Raw genomic sequence first — 18,204 nt, forward strand, 5'->3', positions numbered from 1 at the left:
CCTTTCTTCAAAAGCCAATGCTTTTGGAACTGCAATAACAGAAAATTGCTAAGGACTCTGCAAAGATCAAAAACTCAGTCACAGATAAGACATCCCTTATTTTTTGTTTAAATGCAGATATTCACTGATAAACTGAAATATAGTTTGCAAAAAGGAATATATTTTCAAGATACTTAGAGTTTGAACATTATTCAATGTACATGATTTTGGAAAAAAAACAATCCCAATGTGTAAACATGTCAAAATACATTAGCTGTATAATCACACAGGAGGAATAAATATTAGAGTGCATTAATTTGATTTGATTTCTTTTCCATTGACTAGCATAGTAGGTCTTATTTAATAAAAATGTCTATGAGATGATTTTTTGTCTTCTAAGTTTATCTGTGTTTCAAGCCCAATACTTTTTGGTTGACTACTATCAGATTTTATCCCTTATGAGTGTATAGTAGAATCAGATTAAAAATTGCCTTCCCTTCTCTGCATCATGGCCTGATTACGGTTCCCTCTTCCCTCCTGCAAGGAGAGAATGGATGGGGTCTTCAAAAGTGCCCTGCATGATTAAGATCCAATGGAGGTAACTGGCATGGGGAGGGTGGGGAGCCCCTCATTGGGCAAATGGCATATATTATCCCCCACACCAGCCCTCAGGAGATTATTCAGGAAAAGTACCTTTTCTGAGGAGAGCCCTCTATCCAGAAAGATAGTGTGGGCCCACAGACAGTGGAAAAAACCACAGGGCCTCCAGATGGAAGTCTTGGGGAATCTCCAGGATATTCAGGTGACCCCATTGGTTCATTCTGCCAGGGGAGGATGCAGGTGAGACAGTCAGCCCCCTGACAGACTAATGCAAGCAAAACTTCTTGAAGAAAACCTCACAGAAATCATTTTCCCCACTTAGCCCCCTCATGTTGGTTTTATCTCAGGACGAGGCAATCCAGTTCATTAGTTTCTTGCATTTATAAAAACATTTTCCCTGAAGTTCCAATTCAGTTATATTCATTGCAACTGGTCTCCTCTTGAACTAATGTTAAAAATATTACTGCATTAGGGATGAATCCTGCATACATTTACATAAGTACAATTACTTGTGTGCAAGTCAAGTTACTCCAGTGCATAAATGTCTGCAGGATTAGGACTCCAGTCACTGCAGAAATACTTTATATGCATTTCTGAAGTACATTCGGAGACTAAATGAAGCTCCCAATGAACTCAACAGAACCTGAGTGCTGAGCACTTTTGAAAATCATGCCACTTAAATATCTGCTTATGAGCCAAACATTAAGCACCTGGTTTTGCTCTTCTGTTACTATTACCACTATAAATTAATATGCTAAGGTATGTCCCGCTTCTGTGGCTCTACATGATCCACTACCCAGTTCTACATGATCAAGTAATGAAAAAATCTTTCATAAAGCAAATGTGCCAGGAACAGAATTAGCCCTTAGAAATCTTATTTCCCAAAGCTGTGATTAAGAGGACACATTTACTGGGTCTATGGCCTCCACAGATTTAAGATTGCTTTGTGAAGATTGACTTTACATTTACAGATGTAACAATAAATTACTATAGGTCAGTGGTTCTCAACCCCTGGCCTACTTGCGGCCCAATCAGCACACAGCTGTGACCCATGTGACACCCTTAGGACCATACAGATAGTATATATATTGTGTGGATGAAGCTCGCATAAACACAGAGCTGTATATGCATCCCACAATGGTAAATAGGTTGAGAACCTGTGCTGTAGGTGAATTCAGAGGGAGAGGGAGAGAGAGAGAGAGAGAGAGTGTGTATTTAAAGTTAAGAGGAAAAAAGCTGGGAGGTTCTTTTTGTCTTTTGACATTTTCAAAACAAATCCAACTTTTCTCTTTAGAAGGTCACAAATATTGACTCCACAACAGGCTAGCCTTTCCAGCACTTGCAAACAGCCTGGAAAATTTTACTGGACCAATGTTCATCATTCTTTTTAAACACTTTTTAAATGATCGATTGATTACAAGTTTGTAAAGAAATAAATGCAAACAAGCACATCTTTGAAAAGAAAAAAAAATTGGTGCATTAAAACAGCAGGCACTTGACAATTCAGAATTTAGCAACCAATCATGCAAGCACATGCTAGTAAATAACTTTACTCATGTGTTCAAAGGGACTACTCTCCAATTTAAAGTGTCAAATGTTTCAACAATATTTACATGAGTCAAAACTACAAATACTTAAGAGTTTAAAATCAAAATGATCATTATAACTGAATGTTTGATGACCACAAAAAAATACTATTCATGAAAATAAGAATATAAGTAAAGTCATGAAAATTACTTGAATGTTCATTTTCAATAACTGGAATTTATAAAGTTTATTTTCTAACTAGACAAAGCAACTATGTCTGATGAAACATAAAGGCCAACTAAGTGTTGTTTATGTGCTGATATTTTAAAACAATGCTGTTCATTCCATAGCTTAAAAAGAAAAAATGTTAAATCCAATATTCCTTCCAACCTTTCTTCCATGTTTCAGTAACAGGAAATAAATGATCTAACTACGTTTGGCTAAAAACTCAGACCTTAAATGTAGGAAAAAAGGTATGTTTTTAAAAATGTTAGCCAACACAATTTTAGACACCACTTAGCATTTAATATAGACTTTAAAAACATGTTTCACTCTGTCTACACTAGGTGTTAAGAGATTGACCAAGGTATGCAGGCAAATGAAAGACAAACACATGGGATGGGTTTAATCTGCAGGTCACAGTTTTATTAATTGTACAGTTGAGAGGAGCACTACAATGCCCGTTCCCCACTCTCACATGAGGCATTTAACTGGTTCTGGTACAAGTTACAGGGCTTTAACCACAAACAATATCTCAGCCTACCCCACAGCCTCAGCCCTGTTGTGAAAGCCCCACACAAATCCCTGAATAAGGGGAGGATGGAGTGACAGAGGCCACAATGATGGGGGAGGTGTTAATCTGCAAAGATTTCAGGTCCCCCCCACTGAGTGCAAGGACCAGGAGCAAAATTCCATGTCTAATTTACCTCTGGGAGCTTGCTTTTATCCACAATGGACGCCAGCTGCAAGTTGCAACGAGTCAGTAGTCTTACCAGCATCATATGAACCTACACTTTATACTGCTTTCAAACTAACTGTCCTTCCACGAGCCAATTTGGCTGCAACAGGAAACATTCCTTCCTGATACCTAAAAACACAGACTCGCAGCTTCATAAGCAACATGGCTCCTAATCTACAACTAAGGGGAGGGTGAGTTGGGTAGCCAAGAGTACAAGAGGCTATTGAAACATCAGGGCTAACTTATATAAAGGGAAGACACCCAGCAGCCAATTAGATGGCTCCATACCACACCCCTCCGCCCAGCCAAGGGCTAAGTGGAGGATCCAAGGAGTGGAAAGGGCAACCTCCATCCTGCCACAGATGTACACTGGGATTCTCTCATTCCCTGGTGTCCAGCCAAGGTCCTCCCCTGCTGAAGGCAGTGGGAGAGGTTAGTTCTGAAGTCATGTAGCTAACATTTTTAAACAAACACCTTTTTCCTAGTCTAGACATGACCCAGGATTAGGGCAAATTCCTAACTAAAGTTTTTTTGTGTCTGCAAAATTTATAAATATTTGAAAACACGGTTCAATTCCAGCAGGATCACTATATGCTAGTTTACTGTGGGGATACAAGCAGGGAGGAAATAAACAATATGTGGCTTTGGTAACAAACACTTTTAGTAGTCTAAACAAGTCGTGTGTCTAAGACTGTAGTTCATCCTGTGCACCAAATGAGGTGGGAGGATCATGTGGAAAAATAATGTGATCATATCATTAAAGGCTGTGTCATAAAGCATAAGCACAAGATTATAAACAAAAAACATTAAAGGAAATTGAGGCTACAAAGTCAAGCCCTCAGAAGATAGAAAATGCCAGAATTAAGTTGCCTATGCATGCATATTATATACCTATTTACACATATAAATAAAAACATACACACACATTATATACCTATATTCAAAATTAAAATCTTTTATAATGTTATAATCATATTTCTGAGTTTGGTTTATGGATTCCTAGTCTTTCTGTTAATTTTTTTAAAAAGATGAAGGAATTTGGTGTTTAACAGATGGCTAACTGTTTCCTGTTTCTACCTTTAGATTCAAAGGATATTCATACAATATTTCAATGTAAATACTCATTTTCTCCAACCTTTATAGTTTACATTTTTCTGTATTTACTCTAAAAATCTCACCAAATTCCCTTTTCAAAAACTTTAGCCCTATCCCATGGCTCGTCCACTTATTTTTTTTTAAATTCATCTTCCTGTCTTTTCACTCTCCCCTTCAATTTGTTTCCATTTCTACCCCAATTAATCTACACAAGGGCCATTTACTATTCTGCTGTGAGTGTGCTTTATTAATTTGAATATTGACGTATAAAGGCACTGAAAAAAAATCAATGCTGCATTACATTAAGCAGAGGCCAATATCCAGTATTAAGGTCAGAGTCTGGATTAAATTCTTCAGTGCAAAGCACCATATTTTTTAGTGTTTGCAAACAGTGGAAAGTATTTCTTGCTTATTTTGAACAAGCAGAAAAAGGTTAAAAAATTCATATTTAAAACTGCTGCTTGAAACAAATGTGAAAGTATGAATTGCCATTTCAAGGATAAGATTACTATCATTATAGTTTTCTCAATACTCTGTTAGAGATTCTTCATACAATGTAACACTCTATAGACTAGAGCTGAGCAAAAATTGGAATTTCCATCACCTGAGAGATTCCAAAATTTCAACATCTGTTTTTGTTCCAAATTTGGACATCGAGTCAAAATATCAACATTTTGTGTAAAATGAACAGTTCCAAAGAAGTCTATTCAGAAATGTCAAAGTTTTGTTTCAACATTTTCTAACATTCCTAAATCAAAACATTTCAGCTTGAATCAATTTAGACATTGAACATCTATTTAAGGTGCTACAGAGCCTCATGGGAGTTGTAGTTTGGTTGCCTCATATCCTCACTCTTCCCTATGTGCTGGGCTTCCTGGCTGGACTTTATCTCTCATAATTAAAGATACAATTTGATCATGGATTCTGTGACTTTCTGGGACCTCGGTGACTTTTGCCAAACAGGTGATTGCTGGGCAGCCTGGTGGAGTAGCAGAGCTGGAGCAGCTGCAAGCTCCAGCAGCTGTTTTCCCCCAGGGTATTTTTAGTAACGATCAGGGACAGATTGCAGCTTTGTGAATTTTTGTTTATTGCCCATGACCTGGCCCCTGAGTTTTACTAAAAATACCCATGACAGAATCTTAATCTTACTCATTATGCACCAAATCGTATGATTTCCATGATATGTCATATAACTATCAGGGGAAAATCACAGGTCATCAAGGGAGATATGGTTTGGCCAAGGAACCCAGCCCATAGAAGAGAATAGGGGCACAAAGTGTCCTAATTACAATTCCTATGAGGCACTGTGGCACTTTAAGCAGAAAAAACAAATTAAGGAATGCTCCAAGGGATGGGAAGAGAAGAAATTATTTAATTGCCTATACACCAATGTTGAGAGCCTAGGTAATAAATGAGCAATTCCAATTCCTCATTTATGAGCATAAATTCAACTTAGTTGGTATTACTGAAATCTGGTGGGAAGAATCATATGATTAGAAAGTTAAAAATTGCTGTGGCACTTTAAAAACTAAAAAAATTAATATGTGTTAGTCTTTAAAGTGCCACAGAATTCTTGTTGTATTTGCTGTATACAAACTAACACGGCTACCCCTCTGGAACTATTAAAAATTGCTGGTTATAATATATTTAGGATGGAAGGATATAGAAGCAAAAGGAGGAAGAGTAGCACTCTGTCAAAAATGGCATTACCTGTTTCCAAGTCACTGACAACTTGAAAATAAATTATCTTGAATGTTTATGATCCATGTTCTAACAGAAGATAAAGCACAAGGTGTGTGGTATTAGTTGGTGTCTGCTACAGGACCAAATCACACTAGAGAACAGGATGACTGACTCCTTAGCCACATACCTATATGTATAGGGAAAAAACTGCACTATGGGGGACTTCAATCTGAGTTACATATGCTAGAGGTCTCATTCTGCCAGTAACAGAACATCACTTGAATTTCTAAAAATTATAAATGACATTTGGAATAAAGCCTCCATCAGATATCTTTCTATTTAATACTTTAAAAGGGCCAGTTTTGCAACGGTGAAAACAATTATGAGCCAAATCAGCTAGCAGAAAGAATTTAAAAATGAATAATTGGAAACTGTTTAAAAACCATTTTACTAGATGCCCAAAATGCCATAATTCCACAATCAAGAAAGAAAGCTATACAGCCTGAAGTGAATGCAGCAACTCTGAATTTTCTTGATATGCATATATATGTCCAACCCCTTTCTGAACCTTGCTAAACTGTCCCCAAAGTGACTTCCTGTAATAGAGTTACACAGTTTAATTACAGGTTGTGTAAGTTTTAATATACTTATTTCCCACCTTTTAATTGAACATTCTCTTGTTCTCGTGATAGGAGACAGATTGGGTTCTTCTGTTCTCCCTATCTTTTCTAGGTTATTCATGATTATGTATACTTTTATCATTTCCCCCTTTCTTCATCTCCTTTCTACGACTGAAAATATTGGGATTGGCTATCTCTCTTCATATGAAATGTTTTTCTAATCTCTTGCTAGTACTCGTTCTTCCTGGAACCTCTTCTATTTCTCTTCAAGTTCTGTTTGAAACGTAGAGCCCATTACTGCACACAGTGTTCCAGATGAGACTATCTTTGTTTTATATAAAAAGCATTAATATTCTCTGTTATGCACATCCCATTTACTATGCATCCTAACACATCTGCTTTATTGATTGAACGCATCTGCTTATTGAGCAGAGCTCTTCACTGAGTTGTCTACAGTGATGCCCAGGTCTCTTACTAGAGTTTATAGTTAATTTAGAACCTATAAAGTCTGAGTTGTTCAAATTTTCCCCTCCAATATGCATTACTTTGCACTTGTGTGAATTTCATTTGCCATCATGTTATCCATTCAATTAGTTTATGTATGTCTCTTTGAAGCTCCACATAATCCTCTCTGGATCTAACTAATCTAAATAATTTTGTGTCATTTACAAATTTTATCTTACTACTCATTCCCCTTTCCAGATTATTAACATATTAAACACTGGACTTTATATGGAATGTTGTGTCACCCCACAGTCAATCTGACAATTAAAATTGACCATTAAATTCTTCTTTGATTTTAATCCATGACATTACTTTGCCTCTCATCCAGTAACTACTTCACTTCTTCAGCAGTCTGTTGCACAGAACCTTGTCAAAGGCCTTTGCAAGTCTAAATAAATTATATCAACTGGTTATCCTTTATCCTACTTTACTAACACACTCAAAGAATTCCATAAGATTAGTGCAAATTAGACATTGATGTTGCAGAAATCGTACTGTTAGACCCTGAGGTGTTTTTTACTATCTTTTTAATGAGCATTTCAACCAATTTGCCAGGTACAACAGTAAGGGCTACTCTTCTAAAATTACCAGGATCAGCCCTAGAGCCTTTTTAAAATAGACACAACATTTGCTACCCTCCAGTCCTCTGGAGCAGTGGTGGTTTTTACTGAAAGACTGCATAAATTTTTTTTCATAATTTAGCCATTGCATACTTAAATTCCTTCAGAACTGTTGGGTATCATCTGGGCCTGGTGCCTGACTGCTTTTTTTAAAATGATCAGTTTACTCCATAATTACTTCTTCTGACACCTCAGTCTTCAGTACTACATCTTTCATCATCTTCTCAACAATGTCCCTATCTTCCTTAATTGCTCCCTTTAACACCTGATGTCGAGTGAACCCACTAATTCTTACAGGTCTCCTGCTTCTCAAAGCTCGTCTATATGGGAAATAGCCCAAAATGGCTATTACTCCACATTAGTTCCCCATGTGGATGGATACTCTTATTCTGCAATAAGAATGCCATTGTGCAGTGTAAGGCCAGGTCTACACTTACCTGGAAATTCAGCGGCAGTCAATGGGAGTTACACAAGCAACTCTGCATAGCTTGCGTAACGCCCGTCGACTTCATAACTCTTCTATGTGGCGTCTTCTCTGTGCTATGCCACTTGAGAGAGTGGTTTTAAACACGTGGACTTCTGGATCGATTGAGTGGGTCTTCACTGACAACTCGATCGATCTGGATAGATCGATCTGACGGTGGCTAATTTGCCGCCGTCAGTGAAGAGCCGACATGGGGAAATAGTGCAAAATAGCTATTGTACTTTACATTCACACCCCTGCTTATTTTGCAAAAGCTTTCCCTTGTAAACAAATACTTAAAGAATGTCTTGCTGTTTGCTTTTACACCTTTAGCTACTGTTCTTCAAAATCCATTTTCGCCTGTGTGATTCCCCTCTTATTTACCTGTTGTAATTTATGCTGTTTATATGCTCCTTTGAAATCACTGCAGAGCAAAATCTACTGAAGCATCAAACAGTCAAGACAAAACTTCCAACCATTGAACAATGCCAGTGCAGAATGCATCAAAATAGGCAGCTGAAAACAGAGTTCAGGAAAAGGAAAAATAGCTCAGCAGAACCTGTGGAGCACACTGCTCCATAAACATAACCTCAGCAAAGCCAAAGAGCACAAAAAGAGCTCAGCATTGGCTATGTAAGCTAGAATGCTGAAAAAACAGTGTCAGACAAAAAGCTGGAACTAGCTGGAAAGTAAATGAAAGCAGTAAACTAGAATCATAGATTAATCCAGCCACAGATTTTAAAAGCACACTCCTTATATGGCAATGATCATGAAGAAACTTGATGGAATTGAATAAGTGAATGTGTGACAATGATAGATGGTGGCACACAACACATTAAGGTGTGAGGGAAGTGGGGCATTTAAAAAGCTTAACTGAATAAAAACAACGAGAGTTCTGTGGCACTTTAGAGACTAACAAATTTAATTTTAGCAGGCATAAGCTTTCGTGAGGCTCAGCTCACTTCATCAGATGCAGAGGTAGAAATGAGAAACAGGATCATCATATGCATATACAAGTGCATAGAGAACAATGGGGGAGGTGGATGAAAGCCGGGTACTTGAGGTTTAATGACAATCATTGAGTAAGAAATTGCTTTGCTCACCCATTCTCATCTCCTACTCAATGACTGTCATTAGACCTCAGGTACCCGGCTTTCATCCACCTCCCCCATTGTTCTCTATGCACTTGTATATGCATGAGATGATCCTATGTTTCTCATTTCTACCTCTGCATCTGACGAAGTGAGCTGAGCCTCACGAAAGCTTATGCCTGCTAAAATTAAATTTGTTAGTCTTTAAAGTGCCACGGAACTCTCGTTATTTTTGCTGTATACAGACTAACACGGCTACCCCTCTGGAACTCTTCTAACTGAATAAAGTTTCACTCACATACTGTAATAATGTATTGAAGATTACAGGTTGGATTATACCGCCTGCTCTGGGCCCTTTCCAAATCTGGTCAATCTGGCACCTGAGGATTCTCCTAATGTTAGAGGAAGTTGCTGGATGGTGAAGACATGGCACATCCACTTCTGCACCATTCCTACTGACCTCAGTCACAGGGGGCCTGGACAAAAGAAAGGGGCTATTTCTGGAGCACTTCTAAGCTCCAATAAATTGCCAGATGCCAGAAATTCCCCTGGTGGCCATTGGCAGCAGCATATTTTACAGTTGTCCATTTTAGGAGAGCAGGATGGTATAGAATTGGCCTCAGCATTGGGAGCTGCAAATGGCTCCTGCACATATTCTTTTTCAGCTGTGCCCAGTGCTTCTTGGACACATCGGAGAATCCACCTCAGTATGTACCTGCGTCACAGATACATAGTTAAGATAAGTTAAATATTTTTTTTATTGATATAGGACCTAAAAACCCCAAGCAGTGCCCTGATAGACACTGTTCACATATGTAATAAAAATATATGTCCCTATTCCAAACAGCTTATCAGCATCTGTTAAGAGGCAACAGGCTGAGAAAACAAACCAAGTGAGACAGAAGAGAAGCACATTGTGACAGTTACATTTAGCATCTATTGCGCACTAACTTCCTAGACATTGATGGCACAATAATTTCACAATGCTTTTTAGACGTAAAGCATTAAGTACTAAGTATTTTTCAATGATTACCTTAACTACAGTCAAATATCCTAACCCTTTTCTATTATAGAAAAAAGCTCTACTTTCAACACCTTTGCCAATTATAATCAGTATGGCAAATGTTCTTCTGTAATTCTTTGGTAGCCTTTATTAAAGTGGATAGCAAATGTTCCCAGGCAGCACTCAATTATTAAAGTACTGTAATGGTTTAACTACAAAGTGGGTATTTCCTTCTTTTCTACTGTACACAAATAGTAGGAGTTACTAAAATTGGTATGTAGTTCCCCTAAGAGATATATAATCATGATTGTATAGTTTATTGTTAGCAATCTGTTTTAAATAAAACCTTTTTAATGTGAACAGTTTTCATTTAATAGTATAACAAAGCTACAGAGAACATCCTTATATACAATATTTGCAACTACCTCTAACATTTTAGTCCAAATTAATGCAAAGCAGGGATCAACTTTTCACAAAAATATACTTTTTGGAATTTACTCAGGTAATTTCTTACCAGAACCTTGGACAAGACTTCGTTATCTTCAACAAAAAAAAAAAAAATCACAGAAACTACCTCAGTTACTACTTTCTGCATGAGGTGACAGGTATTTTTGACCACAATGTTCCTGGTAACAAAACTGGTCTAGACCATGACCCATCGTAAGAGAGTTGATCTTTTCCCTATCAAAAGGGAACAGTATCTTAGGCCCTTAAAACCAATGAGAAGGACCACTGATACTAGTTTTACAACATACATATTGTTCTGACTTGGGAACCAGATTCTCAAATGTTTGTTTAGGACTCTATAATTTTAATGACTAGTGCATAATAAAACACGCAGAGAAAAACATAGTATATTAACTTCAGAACTTCAGTTACATCTACTGTATTCTGCATTTGGTCACTGAAAACAAAAATACAATGGTCTATTTGTCTAATACTAACCTAATCCATATTAGGAGGACTTCTGGAACAGCAACCATTATGTGAATTTAAAAACATTACCAGAATTCTCCTTCCGACATTTCCAATATTTTAATATCACCAAATCTAAAGGTCACTCTTTAAGAAGTAGATTTGCCTTTCTGCATGCCCTACCAAAGCCTTCCATTTTATATAATGTAAACAAAAATATTTTCTCTAGTTTTAAAAGTAAAAAGGGCACATCACAAACACTGCACATGCTCTCAGAAGTGCCATGGGTTGCATTAGTTTCTCCATCTTTGGGGCTCAGACCTTTATCCATTTAAAAGACCCCACTGCATGTGAGTGAGTCGGCTTCCATTGCATATACAGCTATATTACATGGGAATTACCTCCAACAGGTTTCCAAAGAAGTGTCTCCTGCCTTAGAAGAAAAAAAAAAGCCTTTAGACTCCAATGTAATTTCCCTGTCTACTGGAGGGATGGGATCTGCATTGGAGGTTCTTCTAGCTATGGTCCACCACAAAGGGAAGCTGACTCAAACTTCCACTACCAACAAGAATGCCTCAAACACAGGCGGCATCGCCTCTTGGGGACTGGTCCTCTTGGTAGTCTTACCTGGAAGAAAGTTCTGCTTAACAGTGTACCAAAGGAGGACTTGTTGCTAAGGTTAAGATTTTGTCATGGATATTTTTAGTAAAAGTCATGTACAGGTCACGGGCAATAAACAGAAACTCACAGAAGCCCACAACCTACCCTTTACTTTTACTAAAAACACCCAGGGGGAGAAGAACAGGGGAACAACAATTGAAGCACTGCCAGGAGCCTACTGCTGGCCACTGCTCCAGCATCACCGCTTCTCCTGCTGCCTCGGGGGTGGCTGTGGCAGCTGCTGCTTGTGAGCAGGGGCTGACAGCTGCTACAGCCCTGCTGCTGCTGCAGGCTGAAATTGAAAATGTCATGGAGGTCCACTGAAGTCACAGAATCTATGACCTCCATGACCGAATGGATCCTTACTTATTGCATATGGAGAACTAAAGACATCCCACTTCCGGGCGCTCATAAGCAAGCAAAGAGTTTGTTTACACTAGAAAATTGTTCAAGATTATATCAGGATTAGTACAACATGACAGCAAGCCTGATCTAGGCTCAACCACTTTTCCTAGTTTAGACATAACACAAAGATCAGGCCTGTGATAAGTGAAAAGATGGGTGTACGCCCCTCAGCGATTTGTAGGGATATGAGAAGGTGCAGCAGGATCCGTGGAGAATGGACATGGGAACAAAGGTCAGCACTCTACTGTTGAGCATAAGGGAAACATCAGTTTTCAGCAACATTCTCTTTTTGTTATTTGTTTTATTGTGTGAAGTAAAGCAAAAAGAAAAATCACAATAAAAAAAGATAAAAAGGTAATAAAGCCATATTCACTCACACTGGACAATAATTTAAATTTATTCACTGTTTATGTTGTAAGTAAATATGTTATCCAACGTACAACATCTATGTAAGTCAGCCTGACTGCTTCTGAGTCATTATATAAATATAAGACAGATGTTCACAAATAAAGTTATGCTTAATAAAGTATTTCAACTTTAAAAAGTTATGACAAATGCATTTTTTTTTAAGATTGCTACTTTGTATCTTTCCTGTCTTTTATAGAAGCCTTCTATGAAGTAGCAATCGTAAAAAGTTTACAAATTGCAGAAACTTTACAAAATTAATCTCTTTCTCTACCAATTGTTCCTGATGGCCTCATGGTCAAAAAGTAACTATTACTGTGTCTTTATTTTCATTATGTAATACAAGCAAATCTTCTATTGTGATTGCATCTTACCTATGGATACTGTGCCCCTTATTTATATCTGAGACACCAATAAAATAATTTCATATAAACCAAAGAGGAAAACAAAACCATGCATTTAATAAATTAAATGTTTCTATAACTTGTATTAAAACTGTTTTTATACTAAAATTTAAAGATGGCTCATAAAGTTAATATGCTGGAATGCATCTCAGTGGTGTTCAGAAACAGAGCAAGAAATGAACTGGATAACTTATTTGGCATAATTTTAGATAATGTATTTTGAATTTATGTTAAGGAATGCACTGTAAAACACAAGTCACTTTCTGAATTACAATGGCAGAGTTTTATTTAAAAGTAGCTCTCATGAGAAATACAGTTACTTAATGCTGTCTTTATGCACTATGTTAACACTTCCTTCCTCCTTTCCCTGTGGATTCTTGTAAAATGTGTTAAGTACTATTCTTAGTCTTTCAACTGATGAGAATTTTTAGCAGATGTACATAGAACAATGAACAATAAAATATCCTCTTTCACATTACCAAATACCACAGCATATCATTTGCTAAAGATTTAGCAATAATTATTCCTGATTATTGGCAATTAGATAAAGAACAATATTAATATTCTGTATTTAATTTATTTTTAATTGAAATAGAGAACATTAACAGAGCAGAATCACTGATTCTGCCATTCCGCATTCTGCCAAATGCTTTTTTACACTCTACCACTGCCACTAGTTCCCTTTTATTTAACTATGTTATCATAAATATCTGTATTTTTTCTAACTTAAAAAGTATTTATGAGGGATGGCATTGAAATGAAAAAGTAACCAAAAGGTTTTCTGGCAGAGCTTGGCTACCCAGAGTTTAAAGTAACTATTTACATAGCAACTCTGCATAACACATACATCCTGTATTTTATTTTCAACTTACTTTTGTTTATTAATTTCATCAGTTGTTTCTGTTTTGATCTAACAAATTGTGTACTAAAAGTGCTTTGCTCTCTTCTGTTTTTAACATGGGAATATAATTTATATTTAGCACTATGACGAAAATGAAAAAAGCAACTTTGGGATTGACAGCAAAAGAAAAAAAAATATGCACACACTTATGGAGTACTGTTTCAAATCATCACTTTAAAAGCAGTTCAAACAAGAATAGTGATAAGGCACCTTTAAAACAAACAATGCTGCTAGAACAGCAATAAAAGATACTAAGCAATTAAGCTTGTGGGTGTAAGAAATACAGTCACAGTAAATATTGTGGGCCGGATTCTGCTCCCAGTGGAGTTCCTCCAGATATACATCAGTGTAACAAAGAGAAAAATCTAGCCTTGTATATTTACTCTTATAAAGGGAATACACTGAAGAAAAGAACAGATGGGAGCATTAAATGTATAAACCTCTTATGTACTGAGAGAGAATCCAGCTTGCACTCTTACCTCTGTTTTCCCCCCTACAGAGTATTCATTAGATAGCTGCTCACATAGATTAATTCTGATTCCTAGACTTAAGTGAAATAGCTATGAGTGGACAGAATAGAAGAAACGGAAGCTATTGAATTTGTAGAAAAGTTATGCAGAATACTAAAAACTAAAAAGTTGGGTGAAATCTGTGTCTAAGTTTGTTTCTTCACTGCAAAAAAAATGTTTTGTTTTTTACACAACAGGGTAACTAATGAGTCTTCGCTGTCCTGCTGCATACTAGTGCAGCAAAAACACCTGTAGTTTTTTCTGCAAACAAGCTAGCTAGGTGGTGTCAACATTATACACACCCCTTCTTAATCTTGCAGTAAAACTACAGTACTAAATATACTTCTAAAAAACATTAAATAAAACAATGGTCTTTTTCTGACAAAAAGAGCAATATACTTACAGATAGAAAGGATGTGGACAACTTTAACACTATACAGCTATTTTGTTCCTTCATGGATTTTACAGGCTTTTACCAAGAGTAAATAAACTTGTAAGCTCCAGTTTCCTGTCAAATTTATCGACAGTCTGAGTTTTATATTTTATCAGCTTCCAGAATCTTCAAGCTTTTTTCAGTTTTTATGGACCAATATAAGCATTATGTTGATCATTAAATGGCAGCATATTTGCTCAATTACAGAGCATATTTTACCTTTTTGCACTGCTCCATCTCATCTGAGACACAGCCAATGGCAGCACTTGCATCTCTTATGTAAACCATAATTGGTTTGAGGAGGGATTTTTTTTTTTAAACAGTTAATCCCAGAAATGCCACAAAAGTTTAAAAAAGAAGTGGGACATTGTTTCCTTGATCATTTGTAGCACTCCTAACAATACTACACAACCTGCCTCATTTACCATTGTAGCTCTCTTTATTGGTATACACAGAAACAGTTTCCTATTTCACACTATCTAGCTTAAATAAGGAATATTCAGACAACACGCTTCCCTACATAGGTGAGTGGTAGCTTACAATAAATATATCTGTAAGATTAGCTAATTATAAACTTTTAATTCTAATATTAAACCTTGCATTTTTGAAACTGGCAGATTATTAAAAAGGAGATATCTGCACCCAATTCTCTCTCATCTATCACTTATAATTACATAAATAATACATTTCTTTAAAAACATTAACTTTTTAAATGCTTTAAAATATGCTCACAAAAATGTGAGAAATATTTTACCTGCATCTGAAATTAAAGGATTATGCACAAAACTGTAGGTCAGAGTGATAAATCTAAATAAAGATTTTAACAATCCAGAAAATCAACACAATCAGATTTTAACTATTTTAGTATGGGTCAAATAGAGGGTGTAAGACCATGACTGTGTTTCGGTAAAAAATTCCATATAACCACTAGATCTCAACTATTTTTTTCCTTTGGAATTTTTCCCTTTTTTGGGTTTTATTTGGTGTTGGGGCTGCTAAAGCTCTACATCAACTCATGAACAATGGCAGAGTGCATCCCAAAGTAGAGATTAATCTTTCAAAGACTGAGAATTTGGAGTTTCACTTGTTCATATGGTGTTAACAGGGCTTTCATCCACTACATTTCTGGTGTCTGCTTCTGCTAATTTTTTTCTTTATAAATTTCTCATCCATCCTTCATTGTGGCATTTGTGCTATACACACACTGACTTTAGCTGTGAAGGCAAGTACGTTCTTCTAAGGAACAAAGCCACAGTCCTAATCACTGCTAAAGACCATGAAAGAAAAATTATTAAAGAAAAAAGAATTTAAGTATATCAATGGTGCTTACAGCCCAAATTCACCCAAAGATGTGAATCCCAAGGCCATTCCCATCCCCAGGTTTACTGCATAAGAACAACCAAATACTACTGATCAGCCTTCAAGATAAATGAAAGCAAGGCTTGAAAACTTTAAGTCACATACAAGCTGGGGCCAATATGAAAAATAAAGAGGGAAAAGAGCGCAGAACATGAGATCCCAGATAATGCTAGTAAGAAGATAGTTCCCATAAGTAGCTCCTGCAAAAGGAGAGGTCTTAGTATTCCTACCATGATGCTGTCCCAGCATATTTCTGGTGGTCTTCATCTTTTGCATAGACCTTTGGCTACTAAGTGCCTGGTAAATCTGAAACACTTTCTCCCATCTCTAGGTGCTCTTTTTTCCCTATTTCATCCCAGCATCTTGAGGGAAGGTATCTTCTACTCTCTACTCCTCATCCCTGACTGCAGCGAGAAAAGGGGGAGATTGCATATTGGAAGACTCTTGTGATATCATCCTTGATATTTAAAAAAAAAATAATAATTTTCTTGATACATATTAATTGAACAGCATGAATAAAACTAAATTTAGCTTCAAGTAGCTGGTGTAAAAGGCTGTAATTCCATCCCAAGATGAGGCAGCAGATATTTTCATAATATATTGTAAAAGGGTACTGCAAGAATTAAAATATATATCTGTATTGGCCAAAAATGCTATTCTTTGAAGAACTTTCATGTCTGATGGCAGTTATTTAGAATAGAACAGGAAAAAATCGCCTTGATTTAATGAGGGTATAGTTTTCAAGCTACACACTGGAAAAGGAGAACTCAATGAAAAAGTACCTGTTTTAAAAATATCACTACATTCAATAGCAAAGTGAGCAAGATACCAAATTTTGCAAAGCTATATAATAAAAATGAAAAATTACCTAGCAAACAAAGTTGCCACCTGAACTAAGATCAACTGAGGCAGCAGAAAAGCAAAATGTTGTTCAGCATTTTAGTGCCTGAGAGAGGCTGGACACTTCCCAGTGTCCCATCCTTCCCATTCCCTATCACCAGGGCCCCCCCAATCCCTCATTTACCCATCCATCCCCACTAATAGCCCTCCCCATAATCCCCCCTCACTGAACCCCAACCCCCCTCTCCCGATTTCCAGCTTCTTCTACCCCAATCACCTATCCCTCCCAGCAATCATTTGCATGTAGAATTTCTTTTCTTTTCAAAAATAGCTTTTGTGCCTTCTAAATATTTTGCTGTACTCAGATTACATTTCCCCAAAATAAAAAACGCCTCCTTTGACAAAGGCAGATTGGAACAACATGCCTCATTTTGTTTTTATTTCTAATTTCTGCTCTGGGTTGGATTCGAGCTCTCCATGATCATGTGGAGCTCAGATTCACTGGCTAGAACATTTCCTTGTAGCCACACAGTTCCTGTGAATCTTAGGTGCCTTACAACACTCTTGTTCTCTGCACATTTGTACTATAATCTACTAGGTGCTCAAACACTAGAAAAGCTTGCTGGAACACCTAGCTGGAGAAGAAAACTATTTTTCTAATAATGTAATTTGATTTCCCCCAAAGGGTTAGTAGACGTCATGCACTTTGTTGGGGTAACTCTCAACCACTGGAGAGCCTGGTACAATCTCAGCCCTGGTTTGATCTCTGTGTGTGTGCAAAAATTCGTTATCAGAATAAGTGAAGTTTAAGAAAAGCTGCTTTTTTCTGGGAACTGTACCTCAGGAATCTTTTGTTCAAATGGCCTCAAATTTAGCTCACTGACCCAAACCATGTGCTCTTCTGAGCCACACAATTTCAAGACAATTTGATTAATCAAAGATTTTAGAGCACTTTGAACATTAGCCCTATAAACAGAAAGCTGGCCTTAAACTGAAATATATTTGTCAAACTATGTCAGCAGACTAGACTTCCTCTGGGAAGTACAGTCGTGAAAAAATGGCAATAATCATTAATACACACCAGAAAATGAGAAGATATCAAAACAGGAAGATAGTTCTAAAAACAGTTTTGAATTTGTTTTTATTTTCTTAACAAAAAACTTTCTGGAAAGTAATTAGACTTGAACAATTCAAGTCTTCTTTAAAGAGATTAAAAGAGGATTTTTGTAG

General features: G+C 36.8%; 1 protein-coding gene across 2 annotated transcripts in view; it reads right to left on the bottom strand.

The window, feature by feature from the left end:
• Positions 1-18,204, bottom strand: part of APC (APC regulator of WNT signaling pathway) — a 148,942-nt gene that overhangs the window by 85,243 nt on the left and 45,495 nt on the right. The gene's annotated exons all lie outside the window — the stretch shown is intronic.

Source organism: Emydura macquarii, unplaced genomic scaffold, assembly GCF_026122565.2.
Source record: "Emydura macquarii macquarii isolate MOO-44397 ecotype Brisbane River unplaced genomic scaffold, CSIRO-AGI_Emac_v2 contig_2897, whole genome shotgun sequence".
Taxonomy (NCBI): Eukaryota; Metazoa; Chordata; order Testudines; family Chelidae; genus Emydura; species Emydura macquarii.